This window comes from Sarcophilus harrisii, chromosome 6 (genome assembly GCF_902635505.1).
Source record: "Sarcophilus harrisii chromosome 6, mSarHar1.11, whole genome shotgun sequence".
Taxonomy (NCBI): Eukaryota; Metazoa; Chordata; class Mammalia; order Dasyuromorphia; family Dasyuridae; genus Sarcophilus; species Sarcophilus harrisii.
This window is the reverse complement of record NC_045431.1, coordinates 139,791,657-139,815,527: the sequence shown is the minus strand read 5'-3', so window position 1 is coordinate 139,815,527 and position 23,871 is coordinate 139,791,657. Positions and strand designations below refer to the sequence as shown.

At 33.2% G+C, this 23,871-nt stretch overlaps 1 protein-coding gene across 2 annotated transcripts in view; it reads right to left on the bottom strand.

The window, feature by feature from the left end:
• Positions 1-23,871, bottom strand: part of BMPR1B (bone morphogenetic protein receptor type 1B) — a 281,872-nt gene that overhangs the window by 200,243 nt on the left and 57,758 nt on the right. The window contains exon 1 of one of the 2 annotated variants that reach the window (XM_031942995.1): positions 12,893-13,310. The exons of the other annotated variant lie outside the window; for it this stretch is intronic. The gene's annotated coding sequence lies outside the window, so the exon portion shown is untranslated. Of the gene's footprint in view, positions 1-12,892; positions 13,311-23,871 lie in introns of those variants that run through there. 2 annotated transcript variants of the gene reach the window in all.

The window sequence follows — 23,871 nt, the reverse complement described above, 5'->3', positions numbered from 1 at the left end:
GGCATTCATTTTATTAGTTAAGTACCAAGGGAATTTTGAAATCATATCATTTAGTTGTTGAATAAATCCTAATAGAATCTACAATATAATTAAAGCTTTCTGAGGGAAAGAACTGAATTGTTTTTCTTTTTCATGTTTCCATTACACCCAGCACAATGGTTCTTGACATGAAATGGTTTGTCGAATTAAATTAAATGAAATCTAAAGTTGTTAGCATGAGAGAAGATCCCAGAATAAAGAAGAGGGAGGAAGTGACTTGATAGTTAATACTGGAAGGGGATGGGGAAGAGGGCAACAGACCTATTCCATATATCACACTTGGATTCTTGTACAGTTTGATCGACATCACATGCAAACTTAATGAACAATACATGGTATAACATATTCACTATTATGTACTTGGAACAAAGTCAGCTAACTGGTGTTCCTTATTTACTCCCTTTCTGATAAAAATTAAAGCTTTCTTTTCATTTAAACCAAGGCAATACTATAGATATCCAAAGTTTTTAAGGGACCAAAGTCTTTGACTTGAAACTGATTTGGTAGAATATGAACACCTTTTCTTCAATGGGAGATACATAATGCAAGTTACTAAGGAAGGCAAGCAGAATATATCATGTCATTAGAATAAACTTAATAATAAAGTAAATATATGGCATAATTTAAAAATTTACTCCCTCAATAAAAAATGTTTTAATGTCCTTTGTTAATCACAAAATAAATACAAAGACCTTAATGCAAACCCAACTAATCTATTTTTTTTTCTTGGAGGAAGAGTTAGGGTTAGTTTGTTAGTACTTATATACCTGGGAAAGAAAGGTGGAATAAAACAAGCACACACACCAGTATGCTCATTTTACATTGCTGTCCTTTTCCATGGTTCCATGGAAATCAAGATCCTTAAGAGTAATGACCTGCCAACATATTATCGTTGGTCTTGAACAAACTGTTATGGCCTGAAGCCCTTGAGTGGGTTTAGCTGAAGTAAATATTAAATGTAAATGCAGACTTTGAGTGCTCTAGGAAAACTTCAAATCTCTTGCTTTATTAACAGAATCTTTGTGGATAGAAAATTACTTCAGACACACTCTATCTTCTACTATGGCCTTTTGGGGTACAAAGATTGCAAAGTCCAACAGGCATTGAAGAACATTAGAATTGGCTGGGCTCCCTGTGATTATTTCAATGATCCACAGATCAAATCAATTAAATCATGAATAATTAGAATATATAACCTTGGTTCTTCATTATAGTATCTGACATTTGTATAGTGTCTCCAAGTTTGCAAAGAGCTTCATCTATATAGCACCCTCTGAGAGCTAGCTCACTTCCTAAACTCTCATTTTCATCCCAGGAAAGCAGTTGATTATTAGTCTCAGAGATAACCCTGAGGGGTTGGGTTTCAATTACCGCTGCTCACAAGCCCCTACCAATTTGTTTCTCATCAATAATCAAACAGATTATTAGCTTTTTAGCAAAAAACAAAACAAAACATATTACTAAGATGGTATAGCAAGAAGAATAGCTATTAAAAATAACCTGAGGCAATGTTCCCATTAATATACACATGATTCATGGAAACAAAGTAAAAAGGTGGTATAAAGTGAGGATCTTGTGCAGTAAGCAAACACACAGCAAAAGTTCTTGAATAATTTTTCCCTTTGTAGATTTCTCAAGAATTTCCTATTAAGGAACCCGGCTCTCTGTCAAAGTAGCCCATCCTACTTTTGCACAGCTTGGACTGTGGGGGAAAAAAGTGTTTATCTCAAGCTTAAAGTTGCTTTTATGCAATATCTACCTCCTAGTTCTGTTCTCTTGGGTCAAGCAGAGCAAACTTCTCTAAAAACCTAATATTATTCCTGTCATATAATTTCCCCAAAATAAGAACAAAGACACAAGGTGAGAATGGGAAAATTCTCCAAAATTCCCCAAAAAGAATGGATCTTTTTGGACCCATATAGAAAAAAAAAAAAAAAAAACCAAGGTGTACAGGGTCTTAAGCATTGCTGAAGGAAGATACAAGATCATATTTTACCTCCTACAATACCTAAATAAACAATTCTCAACTGTGCATTCCTTGTAGCTATCCAATTGTTTCTAGTATATTTTAAACAACTCCTTATCGTAATACTGAAAACTATCAAATCTCTCCTCGATTCTAATCCCTACAGTCTTCTCATATATTACTCTATTCCACGTACACTGAAATATTCATGTCAGACTCAAATAGAATGTGGTGAATTAAACCATATATAAGGATCCCCGAGTACAGTATATTGACTTCAAAAACCACATACTGACATTACCTATGTTGTGCAGTATTTTTATTTGTTAAATATTTCCTAATTGCATTTTAATCTGGTGTTGACTTACTTTCTGTTCTTCAGTAGCTGCAACAGCAGCATTTACATAACACTGTACACTACTGTATACCACCAAATGTTTTACAAATATAACATCTGATCACAGTAAGCTTCCCAGATAGATTCTATTATCATCCCCAATTTACAAGTGAGGAAATTGAAATAAACAAGCTGAGTTATTAGTGCAAGGTTACATGGCTATTAAATACTTGAAGCTGAACCTGAATTAGTCTTCTTGACTCTACACATAGCACTCTATCGAGAACGAGCCACCTAAATCTCCATCCACGTCTCTGGCCTGGCTATCTGTCCTTGAGCACTAACATAAGCTTCTTTTTGCCACCTCTTCCTCTTATAATCAATCTACAGTTGTCTTTCAAATTCAGTTCAAATGCTATCTTTCATAGGCTTTTCTTATTCCCTCTCAGATTGCTTTCTATCTACTTTCTATATAACTTGTCTTTCATGATTTATATATGTTGTCTCTCCCACTGGACTGTGAAATTCTCAAGATCACAAACTCGTTTCTCCTTTTTCTTTGTATCCTTAGAGATTAGGGCAGTGAATGACATAAAATCAGTACTTAATAAATGTTTTGATGGACTGCTTCATCACTTTTTAAAAACCCAATTTATTTTATTTTCAGATCTAAGTTCTCACTCTGTTTCCACAAGTTCAGCATCCATAGGGAAGGCAATATATAGAAAACCCATTACAAATGTAAAGTCATGCAAATTTTCACTTCAGCTATATTCTGGAAAAAAAAGAGGCGGAAAGCAAAAAATTCTTCAATCTACACTCAGACCATCAAACTTCTTTTTCTCAAGATGGATACATTTTTTTTTTTTTGGCATGAGTCCTTTGGAATTATGGGGAAGTGGAGTGTCATTACATTGATCAGTTACTAAGTCTTTTACAGTTAACTATCATTACAATATTATGGTTATTGTGTAAATTCTTCTTCTAATTCTGCTCACTTAATTTTGCATCAATTCATATAAGTCTTCCCAGAAACTATGAACTTCCATCATTTCTCACAGCAAAATCACATCGTGTTACATTTACATGCCGTGACTTGTTTGGCCATTCTCCAGTTGATGCATAACCTCTCAGTTTCCAATTTTTGACACCACAAAAAGAACTATAAACGTTTTTGTGTACATGGGTTCTTGGCCTCTTTCTTTGATCTTTTTGGAATAGCAGTAGCAGTAGATGTAGTTGCACATTGCTCAGTCAAAGAGTATGTATAATTTAATAGTTTTGGAGGCATAGCTGGGATCTCTCAATTTCTCAGTCACTATTTACAAATTTTGTGTACTAATCTGCTCCATTGTTTGACCATTCTATTCCTTATCCATTTCTAAACTGTTTTGATAGTTATAGCTCTGTGAAATAGTTCTGGTACTGCTAGAGCCTCCTTTTCTTTGCTTTTTTTTCAGATTCCCCCTGGTATTTTTTATTCTTTCAAATTTTTCATCATATTTAAATTTAGATGGCATTGTAATTTTATCATATTGGCTTAGACATGAGCAACGTTTCTCCAGTTACTTTGAATGATCTTCAGTTTTTAATCATTAATGTTTCTTTGTCACATACTTACTACATCATCAACTCTTTGATTCTAAAAAGTTGCTCCTTGACTTTTTCCAGCTTCCACTTGCATCCCCATTCCAAACCTTCCAGTTTACCAATCCTAGGGTATGTATGGAAAGAAACTTGCTTTGACATAGATCTGGTTATGTTTACTCGGCATTTTGGCCATTCTATAATCTAGAACCATCCCTACCCTTCCAGACATTCCATGCCTTCTCCATGCTTCATGCATCAACAAATTAGAATAGTCTCCATTTGTATTTCTGAACACATACTTAGTCTTCATAATTCTACATACTTGTTTAAATTATTTCCTATACTTTGAATTGCCCTCATGCACTTTAAAGAACAATGAAAGTGCCAGAGCTTCTTTGAAATTTTCCCAGACACCTCATTCAATGACAACTTTTCTCCTAATAACACAGAATTTTCTTTTGAAAACATCTATTTAGGGCAATATGAATAAAGAAAAGAAAGAATTGACAAGCACTGGGGCGGCAATATTTAAAAGACTTGGCACCTGGCTGGAAATGAAAGGTTATGAAAAAGAAATAGTAGGGGAACATTTTGGGATGGGAAATCTCAGTGACAATATAAGGTTGACAGTGACTTCAAAAAAATGAGAAAATCTGGGGTAGAGCTGGGTTTAAGAAAGAATGCAATGGATACTGTTTTGTACATGTTGACTTCCAAATAGGACACCTAAGTGGATATGTTTAGCAGGGCTGATTGGAATTCAGTTGAGAGACTAGGCCTGGGTATTTCGATTTTTTAATTTAATATATACATGAACTCAAAAAAACTAAAGGCATTATCATGATAGAGTATAGGGAGAGAAGAGAAGAAAACTAAGGACAGAGCCTTTGGGGACACCCATGCAAGTAATATCAAGATAAAACATTTTCACATATGCCAAGGAAAGCTAAAGAATTCTGAAGGGCTATTCAATTATGTAAAAAAAGTGAAAAAGTGTAGTGGTTAAAAGTATAAAGTTTGAGAAAATACCACCACTGGTGAAGTAATAATACTGTAAATCAAATTGCAAGGAGATGAGAAATGCGTGGGAGATAGGGAAACAAAAGATAAGAGTAATGATTTAAAAAAAAAAAAAAGTTCATGAAAGGGAGGAGAAATGCCTTATAGGAACAGCAGATCAAGGTTGAAATTTTAAATTTTAATCTTTAAACTTAGCCATATTTTGAAAACAGCAGGAAAGATACAAAAAAGATAAGAAATACTGAACATAATATATAGGTAGGGAACTCCCAATTTGATAAGATCTACTGAGAAAGCTAGAAAGCAGTTTGGTAGAAATCAAGATAAGACCAACCCCAGGATTGGTAGAAATCAAGATAAGAAATCAAGAATATACTTGCAATATATTCTACAATAAATTATCAATTCATTACTTGAATATTAAAAATCATTCCAAAATTAGAAGAGACAATCATATATATTTCAGTGGTCAAAGGATGTAAATTCTTAATCAAAAAATATATTGAGGTGATAATAAAAGACAAAAATCAGCATTTTTGGTTATATGAAATAAAAGTCTCCTGAATAAACAAAATTAATATATCTAAGGTAAGAAGCAGTTAACTTTCTTTTGGGGGGGGGGGGAGAAAACATTTTTAAATCAAGTTTTTTAGATAAAAATTTGATATCTAAGATAACCAACTAATACACACACACACACACACACACAAAACCATTCTTCATCAGATAATCACTCAAATGATATGAATAATTATTAAAATAATGGAAAACTATTAATAGCCATATGGTAGAATGCTCCAAATCATGAATAATAAGAAAACTATATATATATATATATATATGTATATTTATATATATATATTTTTTTAATTCAAGTCAATCCCAATAGACTCTGCATAGAAAATGTTATCTGCATCCAGAAAAAAAAAAAAAAAAAACCAAACCTGTGGAGATTTAATGTAAATCAAGACAAGCAATGTTAATTTCATTTTTCTGTATTTTTTCCTCCTATGGTTTTTCCCTTTTGTTCCAATTTTTCTCTCCCAACATGATTCACAAAGGAATGTGTATTAAAAACTAATTAAATAATTTAAAGATTTTTTGATGCTGAGGTTTTATCTCAAACCCACTAAACTGGCAAAGATGACAACTGAAGGAAATCAGCATTATACAGGCTATGAAAAGATAGGCTTAAAAATGTTTATTGGTAGAGCTGTGATTATTACAATTTGAAATTATGCAAATAAAGTGACTAAAAATATGTATTCCTTAATCCAAAAATCCCACTGTTAGGCATTCATTTCAAGGAGGTCACTGATAAAAAGAAATTTATCAAAGCAAACATATAATCTCCACATAGCCAGAAAGCACTTTTTTTCTGGGAGCAAAGTATTGGAAACAAAGTAGATGCCTATCAACTATGGAGATAACAAAATATGAAAGAATAGTATTGTCCTATATGAAATAATCAATATGATGACTACAGAGCATTGTGGAAAGTGGAAGCAGAAAACCAACACATATAAAGACAGCAGTATTATACATTGAATAATGCAATGGAAAAACAACAATAAAATTATAAAAATGAATGTCGCAAAAATTATTTTTTTTTAAATTGACCCCAAAGAAAAGTATATGAAAAGACATCTCCTTTATAAGAAGGGAATAAGGGCGATCCAGAGATATGGAATGGCACATGTGATGTTAATTTTTTCCAGAATGTTGTTTAGTTCTGATTTGTATTTCCTCTTTTTTAATCTTTTAAAAAAATTCTTAGGTTATAAATCAGGGATCCTTAACCTTTTTGTATCATGGATCATGTATCAAAATATAATTAACAAAATAGTTTTTTTTTTTTTTAATTACGTTGAAAGACTCCACTTTAAGAATCCAGTTTAAAATTGGCTGTTTGGAGGGAATAATAAAAGAGGAAATCTAACCACTTTTTTTAAAAAAAAGGGCTAACAAAAATGTGTTTTAAATTTAATAGTAGTGGTTGCCTACCATATTTCTATATAGAAGCTATCAAAAACATGAGAGTGAGAATGGGAGAGGAAATGGTAGGAAGGATAAGTTACAAAAGAAGGGGACAGAGAATTTCCCTGATCAGAAACTAAGACTTTCATAACCTGAGTTATCTGAGGGGAGAAGATACGTTAAAACAGTAATTATGCCTCCTGTGTTTAATACTAATTGTCATTCGATACTTCCTTAATATCACAATGCTTTCTATTTTAAGTAAATTGTTCTTGTTCTCACTATTACATGAGGTCATGTGTTAAATTCTAACTGGTATGAAAGGAATAGATTCATTAGGCAGGAGGTAATGAGTGTTACCATGAATAGTTTTGAACACAGCAGAAGAGCATTTAGGTAAAGAGGAGCATTGTGGATTAATTCATCTGGATAGTATTTCTTTTTCTTTATTAATATTTAGGGTACTTTGTGATTACAATTTGGCTAAAATAGCACCAGTACTGTCTAATGAGTGGAAATTTGGTACACTATAGCAAAACTCATCAAGGACTAATGAATAAATAACATCCAATCTACTTTCTTTCTGCCTCCATTTCACTCCATATTCTTTGATGATTCATGCTCCTCCATCTCTTAAAATAAGTCTATGTTAGACAAGTAAACCAAACTTGTAGCAGGTAAGACCTGAAGTTTGCCACAAGCATCTTCTAATGACTAAAAAGTGAACTAATACAAACCTCAGGGCCCAAGATTATTCAGACACATCCCTTCTCAAACATATTCCTTGCTCTAATGACATCATATCTGAGATTAAAAATAACATATGCACATCTCTATGCTTCTGGGAGGGGGTTTATGTAGCCACTTTGATTAGAAGAAACCCAAGCATCAGAGAGAATACAGTGAGTGAAAAAATTTCAGTTATAGTAATAAGTCAATTTCTATCTTTTTTTCCTTTTGGAGTGAATATAAGGTACAAGAACACTGTAAATCCAAGAAAATTTAATCAACATAGAGGGCTCAGATAGATAAGTTATAATAGCCTTGTTTTATATTGAGATTACAGATCAAGGTACTTGGACCTGTAATAAAAAAGGGGATTTTTTTTTTCTAAAATGAATTGTCTCTTTCTATTAGTAAGAATATGTACAAATTCCAATTCAATCATTAATGATTAACTCAAAAGACTTTCAGGTTGCAGGTTGGCTCATATCAAAAGAAAAAAAAAATCCATATTCAAAGAGCCCTGAATTAGTTCAGTGGAACTTCATGTCCTGGGTCACCGTGCTTTCTTTCTCTATTATTGTCAGGCTCAATTGGTCTACGAGGCCCTGACAATACATACAGAATTATATCTCAAGGTTAGTGGACAAAACCAGTACTAGAAATAAAGATATATCATTTTGCTGATGAAGTTTAAAAAGCTACAAAGATGGAACAAGGAAAGGAGGAGGATTTCATCTGTAGAAATACTTAGTTTATCCAATAAAGTATTAATTTGTTATATCATACCGCAACTTTGCATTCTAAATTTGAAATCACAATTTTAGAAAAAGCAGGAAACAAAAAGTTAAAAAGAGGAGCAATATTAATAAACTAGCTCAGATAAAATATTAGCCGGTTAATCAGTACAGATACTGATATGAAATTTTCCAACTCAGAGCCCTTGGATAATGTTTGTGCTAATTAAAAGTCATACGTCATATATGAATGTTCCAAAAGAATGAAATAAAAATAAACCAGGGTATTATAAATGAATTCTCATTAGGTCAATGAAGATACAGACTAAGTTCCAAAGGATAAAAAGTATTTTAGAGAAAACATGCTGAACACAACCTATGAGCAAACTAATGTAACTTGGATTAATCAGGAAAACTGAGGAAATTCTTGCTACCAATTCTAATTGAAGATGGCAGAAACATCAGAAATAAACACACACACACACACACACACACACACACACACACACACACTTCAGGGTTCAAATCTATTTGTTCTCATTATAGGCCTAAAATGACAATGAGTCAGTGTGATAAATTGGACCAAGGCAAATGTATGAAAACTAAATCAACAACAACTAGGTAGGGATTCTCTCACAGGACCAAGCTAGTCAAAGACCTATGTTTACCCATCAAATACTGGAAGGCAAATGGTATACTTATAGGGTCAAACTCCAGTAACTTGTTTGACCTCTTGCCACCAAAAGCAGGTGGCTTAGTGGACACAAAGCTTCTTAAACTGTGAATAATGGCCCTTATGGGATGTAACTGAATGTGAGAGAAGCAAAAACATTTGTCAATAGTAAAAGATATCAGATATTCCACCAAGATTTAATTCTTTATGTAAAAGTAAACAAGTATATTTATCTCATTAGTATGGGAATTTCCTTTCGTCTTGAATAAATGGTAAAATTATATATGTGTGCCAAAATTATTTTAAAATAAATTTGTTTATAATTTATTATCAATAAATGTTTGATTATATTATTTATGCCCATACTTTTAGACATTTTTCGAATACAATGATTGTGTTTATATCACAGATGATATTTTGAGGGAAAATGAAAAATGTAAGCAGTTATTCAGATATCAGATAATCAATAAGCATTTATTAAGCACTTAATATATGGCAGGCACTATGCTAAACACCAGAGATATAAATTGAGATAAGAAAGAAAGAAAGAAAGAAAGAAAGAAAGAAAGAAAGAAAGAAAGAAAGAAAGAAAGAAAGAAAGGAAGGAAGGAAGGAAGGAAGGAAGGAAGGAAGGAAGGAAGGAAGGAAGGAAGGAAGGAAAAGAATAGACAGAGGAAAAAAAGTAAGGAAGCAAGAGAGAGAGAAAGGAAAAAAGGAAGAACAGAAAGGATAGAAAGACAGAAGGAGAGACAGAATTAATGGAAGGCAATCTCAAAAAGAATGCTCTAGGCTGGAGAAAAACAGACCATACCAGAGCAAGGGAGTTGTTTCCAGAGGAAGGGAGCCATCTATTTTTTCCCTTTGCATCTTTTATCTGAAAGGTCTACTTATCAAAGGGGACTGCCCTTTTTGATTTTGTTAATGTTATCCAAGGGGATTTCCCTCATTGATTTTTGTCCAGCAATAGCCGTTTTTCCATTTTTCTTTTCACATTGTCTCCCCTCATAAATCTCAAGAAACCTTGATGAAATGTTTGTCTTTGGTCTGATTGTCTTTGGTCTAAGAGATGCACAAATGACCATTCTTTTAAATTTAATAACCTGTTGACCTCATTAATAAAATAATTAAATTGCTTCCTATCCACCTCTCCAAAAAAGGAATGCTGTAGCACAAAAGGAAAAGGAGGACCTGGAAAGGTCTCTTGAAGGAGGTAGGATGGTATAAAGATGACTATTTCAGAAGCTCATGGAAGGGTTTTTGTCCAAGAATGTCAATGTCCATCATAAATCTGATTTAGTGCTTGAAATTCCTTCAACAATATATTAAGCCTTCTATTCCAAAATCATACATACCAATGAACACATATTGAGATAGCTTATATCTTTTCCCTTTGTTCAAGAAGATCTGAAAAAGCATGAGAATGTAGGATACTTGAATAGACATTGGAGGAAATGTGGGCTACAGGAAGGGGAAAATGGAGATGCTAAAGACAAACTTGACTACCTTGCAAATCTGCCTTGATTCTCATACTGAAACACATGTACAAAACCACATGGCTGTTTTTTTGAAATATGTACTTGTATGCTCGCCTAAGAAGCCTTTCATCCATCTGTACAGAAAAGGTTTTGATCTATTAGCCTCAAGAATTATATGACAAAAGAGCCAAATGAGGAGGGAATAAAAAACAGTAAGAACCTATGCAAAGATTGTAAAAGTACATAAAAGCTTGCTTATTAAAATGATGTCCTATGATGATTTTTTAGTTTAGTTATAGTTGCTCTAAGAGAGAAATGCTTGACAAAGTTAGTGATGATTGCATTTTCAGCTTTTTAAAGCAAACGCGCGCGCACACACACACACACACATATATGTATGTTTCTATGTTTATGAATGTGTATACATACCAATGGATCGGTTATCTCATAAACATGGAAACTCCTTTCAACAGTGCAGATAACAATTCATCCTTATCTTCCTCTATACATCCCTTATTTATGCTTTCCTATACTCCTGTCAAAGTTGTCTAACAAAATCTTCATGACCTAAATCAGAAACTGACACACTGGTGAGCTTCATCTTGACCCTGATCCCCTCCTTCTTCCTCAAAAAAAAAAAATCCCTTTATTCCAAAATTTAAAAAATGAAATATTTTTTCAAAGGATAACTTGTTTAAAAAAACATTTAAGTATTTTAATGAGGGGATAGATATGTTATTTTAAATCCTCAATTGATTTTTGTTACCCTTATTAAGCTCCTTGGCCCCAAAAAAGTAGTTAAATTTACCTTTACTATTTTATAAAATTTTTTTTTTCCCTCCTATGGAAGAACTAGTATGTCTATCTGATGTTTGTATCTCATAACACTAGAGGGCATAGTGGATAACATTGGACCTGAAGAACAGAAGATTAAATTTCTAATACTAGCTGGACAAATCACTTGGCCTCAGCCTCAGTTTTTCATCTGTTAAATGGGGATAATAATAGTGCCTACTGTCAGGGTTGCTTTGAGGATAAAATAAGGAAAATATTTGTAAAGTCCTCAGCAAACCTTAAAGGGCTATCCAAATGCTAACTATTATTAAATATTGTCAGGTCCAGCAAATGCATTGCCATCTGATTAATAATAGACAAAGTACTGTTCCATTCTTCTGGTGCATCTCACTGAACTGTATGAGCTCTAAGTTCAAGGAAACTTTAACATAATATTTTGGAATTAGTTTGAATAATGAATTACTACATTTAATTCCACCTCCTGAAGACATCATCACTGACCATTCATAATGTAAAAATGAAAACATATCCAATTACAGATTGCTTTAATTTTTAAAAAAGCTGAAGCTTAAGCTTAGTTGAAGCTAAGGTCAGGAGATAATTCATCAAACAAATGTTTAATAACTACTGTATATATAGTCCTTTCTTTTAGTGAAGTAATATATCTTCAAAACTAAATGTCATAAACACAAATGTACATATTTTAGGATTTGTTAATATGAGAATACATTTAAATGAATTTTCTCCCTGAACTTTTCAATATTTTTAGAATTTGGAACTGAAAAAAATCAAAGAAATTAAGAGTATACAGTGTGATGTTTAAGTTATATTTGAGATGGGGGGGGAAGCTCTGTGGAGGAAGGGTTCTTTTCTCATATTTTAGAGACAATCATGTCAACAGTACACATGAGAAATGCACGAAGGCATTTGGAACTTCTTTCATCTAAGGATTAAAAAGATTATTCTGAAACTTCATCTCTTGCCTGATGCTCAGAATCTATGCAATAAACAGTATCCAATTATCGACTTTAGCACTCTTGAAGGACATTCCTAATTTAATTTCAGAAAGAATGTGTACTACACATACTCAAAACTTCTCAAATTTTCCCCTAATATCCCATTCTAGTCTTCAGTTTTCAGTTTAAGTTACATTTTAAATCTATAAACTTTTATATATTTATTTTCAGGTATGTTTGGATGCCAGCTGGAGGGTTAGGAGGGATTTACTAACTGGTTATTCTGATGTTTCAATTATTTCTATTCCTCCCCTCTAACCCCAAAGAGAGATGTTGATGGGGAACTGGTATCGTTTTTCTGATCAGAAATAGCATACAATCTCAAAATTCAGATGTTTCCCCCTCTCCTCCATCCCACACCCTACACACTGCTACAAAGGATAGGGCAGTACCCACAACTGGGCAGCCTAGAGAGCCCTTTTCCATCAGGCATCCAGCCCACCAATGACTTCTTATTCTAGTCTAACCCCAGAGCACCAGCCCAAAGTACAGCAATCAGCAGTGAGCTGAGCAAGGGAAAGTGAAGACTCCACTAATGACTTACCTTCTGACTCAAGACAGACTTGCTCTTTTAGCTTTTTTCCCCTCCCTTGTCATAGCTCAATGCGAAAGTGTTATGATTCAGCAGGGAAAGCTTGAACCTCATGGTCAAAAAGAAAATTTTTTCAGCAGTGGAAATTCAAACTCCAAGCGGTCTCCCCTGCACTGAAGGCTCTTTCTCTTTCCATGCCTGCCTGCCCTGGCCCTGGCCCTCTCCTGGAGGCGGCTCCAGAAGGCAGTGATCTATAAATATTGACCCTAACACTTGCTGGGCTCTGCTTGACTCTGCTCTGCTCACTGTGCTCTGGGCTCAGGTCTGTTACTGAACACCCTGGTCATACACGGCAAACTTCTCAGCTGCTCAGACAAAGCTGGTGATTGGCTCGCTCCTCAGCAACCCTGTGCCTGCCTGGAAATACCATTTTGTTGCCAGCTTTACAGATGCTGTGGGCCTTTCCTGAGGCCCAAATCAGGCACAGAAGGGCAATTATGAGGGCTGTCTGAAGAAATACAGCTTTCTCCAAGCAGGTGGAGAGAAGAGGTGGGGAGAGGGGAGGAAGCACTGCCTTTGTTTTGGCTCAAGGACCTAATCTCCAATCCCCTTTATAGGGCCTTTTTACCTAAATGTTATTTAATTAAGCTCATAAAATGTAATTACTACACAATATCAGTGTCCAAAAAACCCTAAAAAAGTATTTTCTTTATAACTTGGTAAATTTTTTCAAAGTAGCCTTTCATTGGCCTGAGACTACAATGGATTAAGGAGCCCCAAGAAAAACCTTGAGCAATTGGAGTTTGTTTTCAAAAGAGTTGAATTGAGTTTCTTAAAGAAACACCCCAATGTTCAATAGTAATCAGATCCTCTATTTATTGGGGAAAATTCCAGACTGTATTATATTTACATGTACATACATATATGCATGTGTGTATATGTATGTATAAGTGTGTGTATGTGCATATGTGTATTTCCACCTAGAAAGTTCAGCTGTAGCTCCTGATCTTATTTGGAAAGATTGTATTTCTTTTGTCAATATTATATATATTGTTGTGCAAGTCACATAGCATCCCTGGGCCTCCATTTCCTCTCCTGCAAAAAAGGGGGGGAAAGCCTCAAAAGTCTCTATGATCCCTTTCAATTCAATTGCCCTACCCTGACATACATGTGTAAAAATGAAAACAAATACAGAATGTATAAACATCAGGGGAAATATGATATTCAGAAATGATGCCAGTACTAAAGACTAAATGCTAAATGATGTCTATAAGAGGAAAAAAGATGGCTAGCCAATGCATGTATTCATGTTTTCTTCATAATCCTTTTGTTAAAAAAATGTTTTAAATAATTTGTTTTTGCATGTCTATTTATAACTACGAGTTACTTAACATGTGCTTGAATTTCACCCATTTAGCATTCCTTAACAGGGCCAAGGCTTAGCCAACACTTTTACAAGCTGACACTTAACAGAGATATAAAGCAGTATTTACACTAAGAGAATTGATATGTTTGATCACAACAAAAGTGTAATCAGAACCCAAATTTATAAATTTGCTCAGTTTTCTTTTGTGCAGCCTCCAATGCTAAAGAATAATTATAATATGTTGGATATTATTAAATAAGTACACAAATGTTATACCAATATTATATTGGTAAAAATTATACTAATATATAATTTTGACTAAAAACACAAGATGGCAATAAGCTATTCCCTGTATATTAGCTTATGGTTTCAGGAGGATGCTATCCGAAGGAGAATATCTAGAGTGTTTCATGATGTGGCAGTTTAAAGAGGTCTAATGGCTGGGTACCAATTCTCTACTTCACTATTATCGATTCAAAACTGCACAGTACTTTTTAAAACTCTGTTGGTTTTTTTTCAGAATTAGGAATTCAGAACTAGGAATTCAAGGGTATTCATAACCTTCTGCTTTTTTGGTGAGAAGCATTTATTTCATTGTTCAAATCATTTAGACAACTCTTCAAGATTCTTAAGCTACAGAAGAAGTGGAAGAGTTGAGATGCACTGGTAAAGGGTGTTTCCTCCCCACAAAGTTCCCCATACCAAGGAATCATTAGTTCAGGCCCTGTACCTTATCCTTCTTCCTACACATTCTATTTAGCTCACTTCAATCAGAATTTATCAAATACCCACTATGTGCCACACATTGTGCCAGGTGCTGGTGATGCAATGGCAAAAATGAAGCACTTTCTGCCCTCAAGGAACTAAAGTTCTTCTACTTTTTTAAGTACAGACCTATGATTTTATTAATGTAGGGAAGTGTGCTGGAGAAAATCCCTTCTACCAAAGCAACTCAATCACTTCCCTGAAACCTAGAGTCTTAGAAAGTTGCCTAGTTACTGAGATGATCCATAATTTGCCCATGTTCACATAGAACGTCTTGAGATTTCAAGATCAACCTCTCTATCCACTACAACTACACAGTCCTTCTCTGCCCTTATATAGCACTGTTGATTTATTTGTACTTGCCCTTCTTTGTTCTTTTAAAAGGAGACCAAATTGGAGTAATCATTAACTAGAGAAAACCTTCCCAAAAAACTAGAAACAATTTCCTTTTAAGAGCAAGATCTCATTTCTGAAGGGTAATTAGATCACCTGGTAGAAGAGTTTACAGAGAGACTACAAAAAGCCCTGAATAATTAAATACAAAGTAATAATTTTATATGGCAGAGAGCATTAATTTAAATATGTTGCCTTCTTTTAATTTTATAAAGTTTTGTGTTCCATGTCATATTTATGTTATATATGTAGTCATAAATTTTATGTATATTCCTAAAAATAAATATATGTGTGTGTACATATATATATAAATTATACATAGTATCTCATTTCAACATTACCCACAGTACAATACTTGTCAGAATTAGGAATTAAACTATTGGTAATTAAGTTATTGTCCTAACTTCAACATTTTAATAGACTTGCTAAAGTATAACTTTAAAATTATAGAATCATAAAGTCATGAATGTCTGGAAAGAAAATGAGTCAGGAATGCAAACAAGGCAATCTGAGACTTTTTATTATTTAAAAATTATAGGTAATAAGTTTTTAATAGAAAGAGATTCAAAATGCCTATTTTATATTGCTAACTAGACCAATAACTAGCTCACAAAAAAATGGGAAAATTACCTAACTTTTATGAGTTTTGATTTTTCCACCTGAAGAATGAAGTTCATAATATAAATAAAATAACTCAATTCAACAACTATTATTCAAACTTGTAAAGAACTATTATTAACCCAAGATGGATTTTAAAAAGTTAGTGTTGATAGTCTTGGGTTCACTGAATAGGCCAGAAAAAGAGAATTTCTAATATACCAAGTCATACAGCCTTGGGCAAGATCACATGACTAAATATAAGGAAATTGATTGTCCATTTCCTCATCAGTTAAATGAGAAAACTAATACTTTCACTTGCTATCTGACAACAGTCATTCTGGTGATCAAGCGTGATAATCTACAGAAAACCTATGCAAATCTTACATTACTAGGTATATGTCAGTCAGTTGCTATGATCACAGGATCCAAAAATGTAGAATTGAAAAGTCATCTAGCCACTTCATTCATTCTATTGGAAAGAAGGTCAGAGAGATTAAAAGATGTCCCCCCCAGCTCATAGAGATAGGAAGTAGCAGAATTATAAATGGGAAACAAGGTCTTTGGACTCCAAATCTAGGCTTACTACTACTATACTATACTACATTCCGTTTTTTTGATTAAATTCAAGAAATCAGAAAAAAATAAAGTGTCTATGAGGTACAAAACACTAGCCTAAGGTACTCTATAGATAAAAAATATGATTTCTTGGCATAATTATACAAAGAGAAAAGACTGCCCAGGATTTTCTCTTTCTAGGGAATAATTATATGGCATAAAATTCTACTCTGAATTTAAATCTATTTGGAAATTAGTAAATTTGTATAAAAACTCATGTTAGGATGTTTCCTTTTTAACAAATTTAAACTTTGGGGGACATCTCAAAATAATCTATTTATTTGGTTCACTGAATCTCCTCCTGAGACTTTAGCTTTTATATGCTCAGAAATTGATCAGAAGTGCCTCTTTTAAGGACAAAAAAGGTCTGTGGTTTACTCCTCAGACACAGGCAAGAACAGAAGCTGGTTACTACCATTAAATTCAACATCCATTTATTAAACAAACATATGGTCTCTTATTGCTTTTTGCTCGACTTCAGTAATATATGTTGAGCATCAAGTATCATACAGGGAAGGCGCCTAAATACCCTATAAGAACCTCTCAGTGATTTGATGGTTTGAACTGAATGAAGTTCACAGATAATAAACAGATAATTCCAAGTAAAAATGGGTCACAAGCTTCCCAAAACTACTGGGATATTGGGGACATTTGCAATTCATTGTGATGATCAGCTCTTTTTATAAAGAAACAAACTTACTGCTAGCATGTACAAAAATGATATTCATATATTGTATTATCCACTAGAATACACTTGATCTAAAGCAACAAACACTTAATAGATATTTACTTGGGCCAGGCACTATGGTAGGTGCTAGAATATAAAGAAAAAAAAATAAACTATATCAAAGAAGATATGTATGTATATGTATTGAGTATATACAGAAAAATATGCATCTTAAGTACTAAATAAAATAAATAGAAGGAAATTATTAAGTTAGTGGTTATGGATTCTTTGAAGGAAGAAAGGAAACAAGCATTCATTAAATACAAGAGAGGCACTATGTTTAAAAAAAAATAACTTTACAAATATGTCATTTGATCCTCACAAAAACACCAGAACATCAGTATTATTATTGCTCTCATCTTCTGGGCCTCGATTTGAATGCAGGTCTTCCTGCTAACAGGCCCAATGGGCTCCTACTGCACCATTTACTTAGCTTTGACAGATTATATGCAGACCAACCTAATCTGATTAATTGGCAAGACTGCTAGTGATAAATCTTTTGGCCTCAATGACCTAAGAAAAAAGACAACTTATTGAAACCAGATGGAAAGGGAGGGAACAAGCATTTATATAATACCTACTGTGTGTCATGCACTGTGTGAAAAGCTTTACCAATATTATTTCATTTGATTTTTACAAATCATACAAATCATCCTTATCAGTAGTTCTCAAACTTTTGTTTTCAGTATCTTTATCGTATTAAAAATTATTGAGATTCTCTCCAAAGCGTTTTTGTTTATCTGGATTATATTTATAGATATTTACCATATTGGACATGTAAACTATTTTTTAATTTGTAGACCTTCTAAAAGGAGTTCAGAGATCCCCAGGATTCTCTAGACATACTCTGAGAACCACTGATATTATCCCCATTTTATAATTTGTGGAAACTGGGGTAAACAAATTAGCTGACTTGATTACTATCAAACAGCTAGTAAGATAAAAAGGAGGATTTCAATTCAGACTTTCCTGACCATCTAGCTACCTCTATGTGGGATGTAACATATTTAAAATATACAGCAGTTTACATATATATCTTATTATTCATTGCTGAAGTTCAATTATTTACCAATTTACAAATGTAATAATTACATTGATTTGCAAGTGAATGAGACTATCCGTCATAATATAAATAATATAGGCTCTGAATTAATGTTTTTCCAGTTATTTTATTTTCATTCACAACAGGAGAAATTTATGCACCTGTTAGGAGTCTGAAACCTTACCCAGAAACCCTGAGGGCCTTCCTGTCTTAGATTTACTTATTTAGATTTTCTTTTGGGAGGAAATGGGGGAATAATTGCTACCTAACCTTTATCACTGAATAGGCCTGGCCTTAGACAAATTGAAACCTGTTAAAGACCTTAGCTTAAAAAGACCAAGGTCTCCCACTACATCCATGACATCACTAGTCATCCTGATTTGTATCTGGCCACTGGAATCAGATGGCTCTGGATGGGAAAGTGAGGCAGGTGACCTTGCACAGCCCTTCCTTGCTTAAATTCAATTCAACTGCATGTAATGTTTTATTTGGTCCTCTTCCAGAACAAAGGAAAAACAACAAACCTTCTTTGTACATTTTCAAATGTAAGCAACGTTTTGTCATGGATTGAGGCCTTGAATCAAAGCCAGTAGAAAACCTGAGTTCCAGTTCTACAAATATCTGTCCCCTGATGTCTTCAGGCTCTATTGAATTTCCTCTTTCTCTATCTCTCATGCTTCTCCTATGTTTCATCATAAGAAAGTGTTTGCTCTCATCTAACCATCAACTATATCTTGGGATTTTATCCTTTCCTGGGGTATTTTGATTTTAGTAGGAAACTAGAAAATGCCTTCAAGTCCTATGATAATAGTCATTAATATTTTACAGCTATGAAAAGGGATATTTGAAAGCAAGGGCTTCTTGAAACTACTCCACATACAGAATTAACTGGCATATTGGGATGTTTATACTCTATGACAATAGGTATAAAGAAAGGAAGAAAAAATTGCATCAGCACATTTTCTAATTTATTATTAGCAACAGTGAATAGCACATTGGGCTCTTGGAATAGGGAAGACCTGTATTCAAATACAGCCACAGACACTTCCTCGCTTTGTGACTCAGAAAGTCACTTAATCTCTGTTTGCATTAATTTCATCACATGTAAAATAAAAGGTTGTTGTAAGAATCAAATTAAGGCACTACATCGTAAAACACTCAGAACGGTGGCTGGCACATAGTGAGCACAATATAAATACTAGTTATCATCATCATCATCATTGTTGTTGTCATCATAACTACATTCAACTTAACATGCCATTCCTAACTCTTAATGGGCAGAGATCAAAGTTTTTGTTATTCATTGTATCCTATTAGGAAGTATTAGTTAAGTATTAGGAAGATGTCTATAAATTTGAATTCCATTTATCCAGTTTCTGAGTAAGATATGTTTTATACAACATGATATAGAAAAGCCGCTATTTTTCTGTCATGCTGTCTACAATTGATATTAATTGAAGATCTATGTGTTAAATATCATGAACTGCAATACAATCAGCATAAATAGTAATAGAGGAAAATACAAATGTTATTATGAAAGTCAAATCATCAAAAATTCTTGAGTCATGGCATCCTAAATTACAAAATGATAAGAATCCATATTCTTTAAGCAGGCTTTACCACTCATTGTCTGCAGGAAAAACAGATTACTGTTTTCTACCTCTCCAGCATTAAGCACTCTAACAAAGTAACAAAGGTAAAATCTACAGCATTTAGGAAAAGTTCAAAATGCCAAATCCCAAGAACCAAAAGTTTTATTAGAATCATTCAAATTCATTTACTTACAGAAAGTGATTGGAGAGTTAAACATTACTAATTATACTACTTACTAATGACTTCTTTAATAAATTGCCTTCCAAAACACACTGGTGCTAAATTTTAAAAAAGGAACAAATACCATGAGCCTGATTCAGTAAAAGACAGACTGATTTTTACAAAGCAATTTCATGTTCCCAAACCTCTAGTCAGCAAATAAGACAAAGGAAAGAGTGGTCAGGAAGACCTGAGTTAAAAAATCCCATCTCAGGCATTTACTATATGTGGCCATCTCTCAACCTCTATTTCCCCACATGGTGACAATAATAGCACTTACCAACAGCACTGTAGTAAAGATTAAGTGAAATAATATATGTATAGTACACTATAAATCTTAAATTGAATATAAATAACTCTTGGTATCTTCAAAAGAATTGCTGAAAAATGTCCACTTTGATGAGAACTTAAGGACTTTCTCCTGGAGTGGATTTTTAGAGATTAAGAATGGAGGCAAATAGGGATTAAATGAATTGCTCAGAGTCACACAGCTAGTAAGTGTTTGAGGCCAGATTTAAATTCAGCTTTTCCTGACTCTAGGCCTGGTGTTCTATTCATCGAGCCGCATATATGGATTTCTAAGAATTACCTGGGTAAAAGTCCTCTCTCTTACACTTAGTATTGTGCAACAAGAAATGGAAAGATGTTTACAAGTCGTTTATTCTAAGCTTCTCACATTTTACAGATCAGAAAATCCAGTGAGTTTCCATAATTTGTCCAAGGTTACACAAATACTAAGCAACAGAGACAGAATTGAACTTTTGCTGTTTAGTGAGCTGCAGCTCTATTCAATGTACTGTGCTGTCTCTATTTCCTACTTGTGAGATCTTCCCAGGGTTCAATTTCCCTACTATCAAAAGGAGGGGATTGGACTAGATGACCTCAAGAATATTTTTCAGCTCTAAATTTATGGTCTTATGAAATGCTAATGAGTATAAATCGAAGCTTTAAAAAACATATATAAAAGACAATGTTCTTCAACATTTTTAGATATGGAAATGCCAATATACTATGGCTATGAATGGGAAAGAAAGAAGGCATTCAAAAGCAAAGACTAGAAGTTGAAGTTCTAATCCCAGTATAAAAATATAATAATGTAACATTTCCTCAAGGTTAAAGGTTAAAAAAGCACAAAGATTGTTAGAAGCAAAAGCTTTAAATAATATGTTGACAATTTAAATCAGATTTAAATTGTAAACTTTTATCAATCACTGTACAGTAGGGAAAAATCCTGGTGGCTTATGTTAGAAACATAGATGATCTAGGCATGTCCTCATTTTGAGAAAGACCAAAGAAATATAGAGGCTAAGAAGAAGAAAACTGACTTTTAGAGCAGGTCTAGCCAGAGGCAAATTGTAGACAGTGTTTCTACTATTTCTTGTTTTATTAGGCTTATGATTGGCCATTTCATACACAGTCACTTACCTTTAACTCTAAGGTTCTTTGTTCTCAGGTAATAAATACTCTGGGCTCCTGGGACTACACAGGAAAAGCATGCATAACTTCAGCAACCTTTTACTGATGTCAGTTTATTGTAAGTGCTTATCCATTATTAGTTTGAAAAGTATTGACTGCACACTTAATAAATGGATCATTTGTTCTTTTCAATTGGAACAATGTCATACATAACTTGGAAATGAGAATAATAAAGACGCCATGGCAAAGAACATATAGGATGTTTTCAGCTTTCATTTAACATTACTGAACTTAATAAATTTCAAATAAAATTGCTTTACCTCTAACATAAGCCTGAAATTTGGCATACAAAGAGTCACAGTATTTAAGGTTCTGAATCAAAATAAGAGATTCAAGGAAACAAAACATTTCCAAAAATGGAGATATCTGACCTTCTATATAAATAACTAAGAAGAAAGCCTACTTTAAAATGTCCATGGATAGAAATAAATTACAAATGATACTTCTTCAATAAGAATTTAAGTCCCAGATAGTGCTAAGCAATGGGGATGGGAGCACCAAAATAAAACAATTACTATCCTAAAAGACTCATATTCTAATTAATAAACAAGTTGTCTTTTTTCTGTTTATTAAAATAAAATCACCAGGTTACAAAGAATGAGAAAAATTAAATTCTAATTTTTATTTTGAACAAATACTTGTTACTAATTATAGACCAATAGTGAACAATATAGAACAATAGTTTTATTAATTTCATTTTATGTTTTATAGACATAAGGAATTTTTCCAGCCCATATGAAGGTATTGATTAGGATCACAGATATAATAAAATAGCAATACCACATATATATATTCATGTAATTGCATATTCTTATCCATTAACAGGCAGTTTTCAGGTTAAAATATTTTTTGCTATTTTAATTAGCCCTTCTGAAGTAAAGGATTATTTCACACCAATCAAATAACTTTTGCAAATTATTCTACCTATCAAAAACAAAACAGTACCATGTTAAAAATTCAAGAGTAAGCATTTACAACACCAAGCATTGTAAGAAAAGAGGAAAAAAAAACAAACTAAGCATCATTCTGCCTGTACTCGCTACTCAGATATATGGTATCATGTAGACAAAACAAACAAAAAAAAAACCTCAACTTCTCATTTTTTATTTAGCTGTTTAGTGTAATATAACTAATATCAAAAACCAGTTTTTCCTTGATTGAAAATTACTTAAATTCAACAGTATGTAATGAGAGAGATCCAGTTCATTTTGAGATCTGATCTACTAAATATCAGTAAGCTTTATTTTCTCCTAATGAGATAGATGCTGAATTAACAGGGCCAGTCCATACAAGAATCAAAATGATTTAAGCCACAACAGGGAGAAAACTGAAGATGAAGAATTGAGAAGATAATTGTGGGGCCAACTATCATATTTTTTTTGCACTCTTTAGATTGAATATCTAGGAAGAGAAGAGACTTCGAAGAATAAAGTTGGTGTATGTATAAGGTCTTAGGATGAAGATAGAAAGATCTATAGGCAAGCTTTTCTGTTACTCCCTATTCAAAGGGAAAACAAGATTTGAATTAAAGATAATAAGGAACTACATTAGAGATGTGTGTCACTGAAATGTCTATCAACAAAAGTTTTGTGCACATCATAAAAAAATACAATTTCACTGTTCAGTGATAAAGGCTGTTAGTTTTGAAGCAATATGTATAGTTAAGTGACTGAAGAGGCAAGATATTCATTTAAATTTCATGTTGTTACTAAAGAAATACTTGCAGAGAGCACTAAAAGGAGGATTTAGGAGCACAAAAATTAAACAAATTCATTTTGCAAAAATGGAAGTCACAATAACAGAAATTTAATTCATTTTTTCATTTTCCTCCTATCATGCCTGAACAAATCACACCTAATTCAAAAATTCAGTTATTGTTGACCACTAAAATTTCTTCTTGGAAGGCAGGGCCCTGGAATTTTCCATGAAAGAAGCATCATCTTGGCAAAGATAGAGATGCTGAAGCCCAGACAAGATTATAAAGAAACAAATGCTTAACATTACCTTTCCTATTTTATTAAATCTGAATTTATATCTACATGCCCCATAAGGCAGGCATAATTGCCTAGCAGGTTCAATCAAGGAATGATAACCTTTCTCATCTTCTTTACAAGTTGGTAATTGCTATCCATTATATCAAAATACTTAGGAATTTGGAATCACATGAGAAATTTTTCCCCTTTCTGATGAAGACA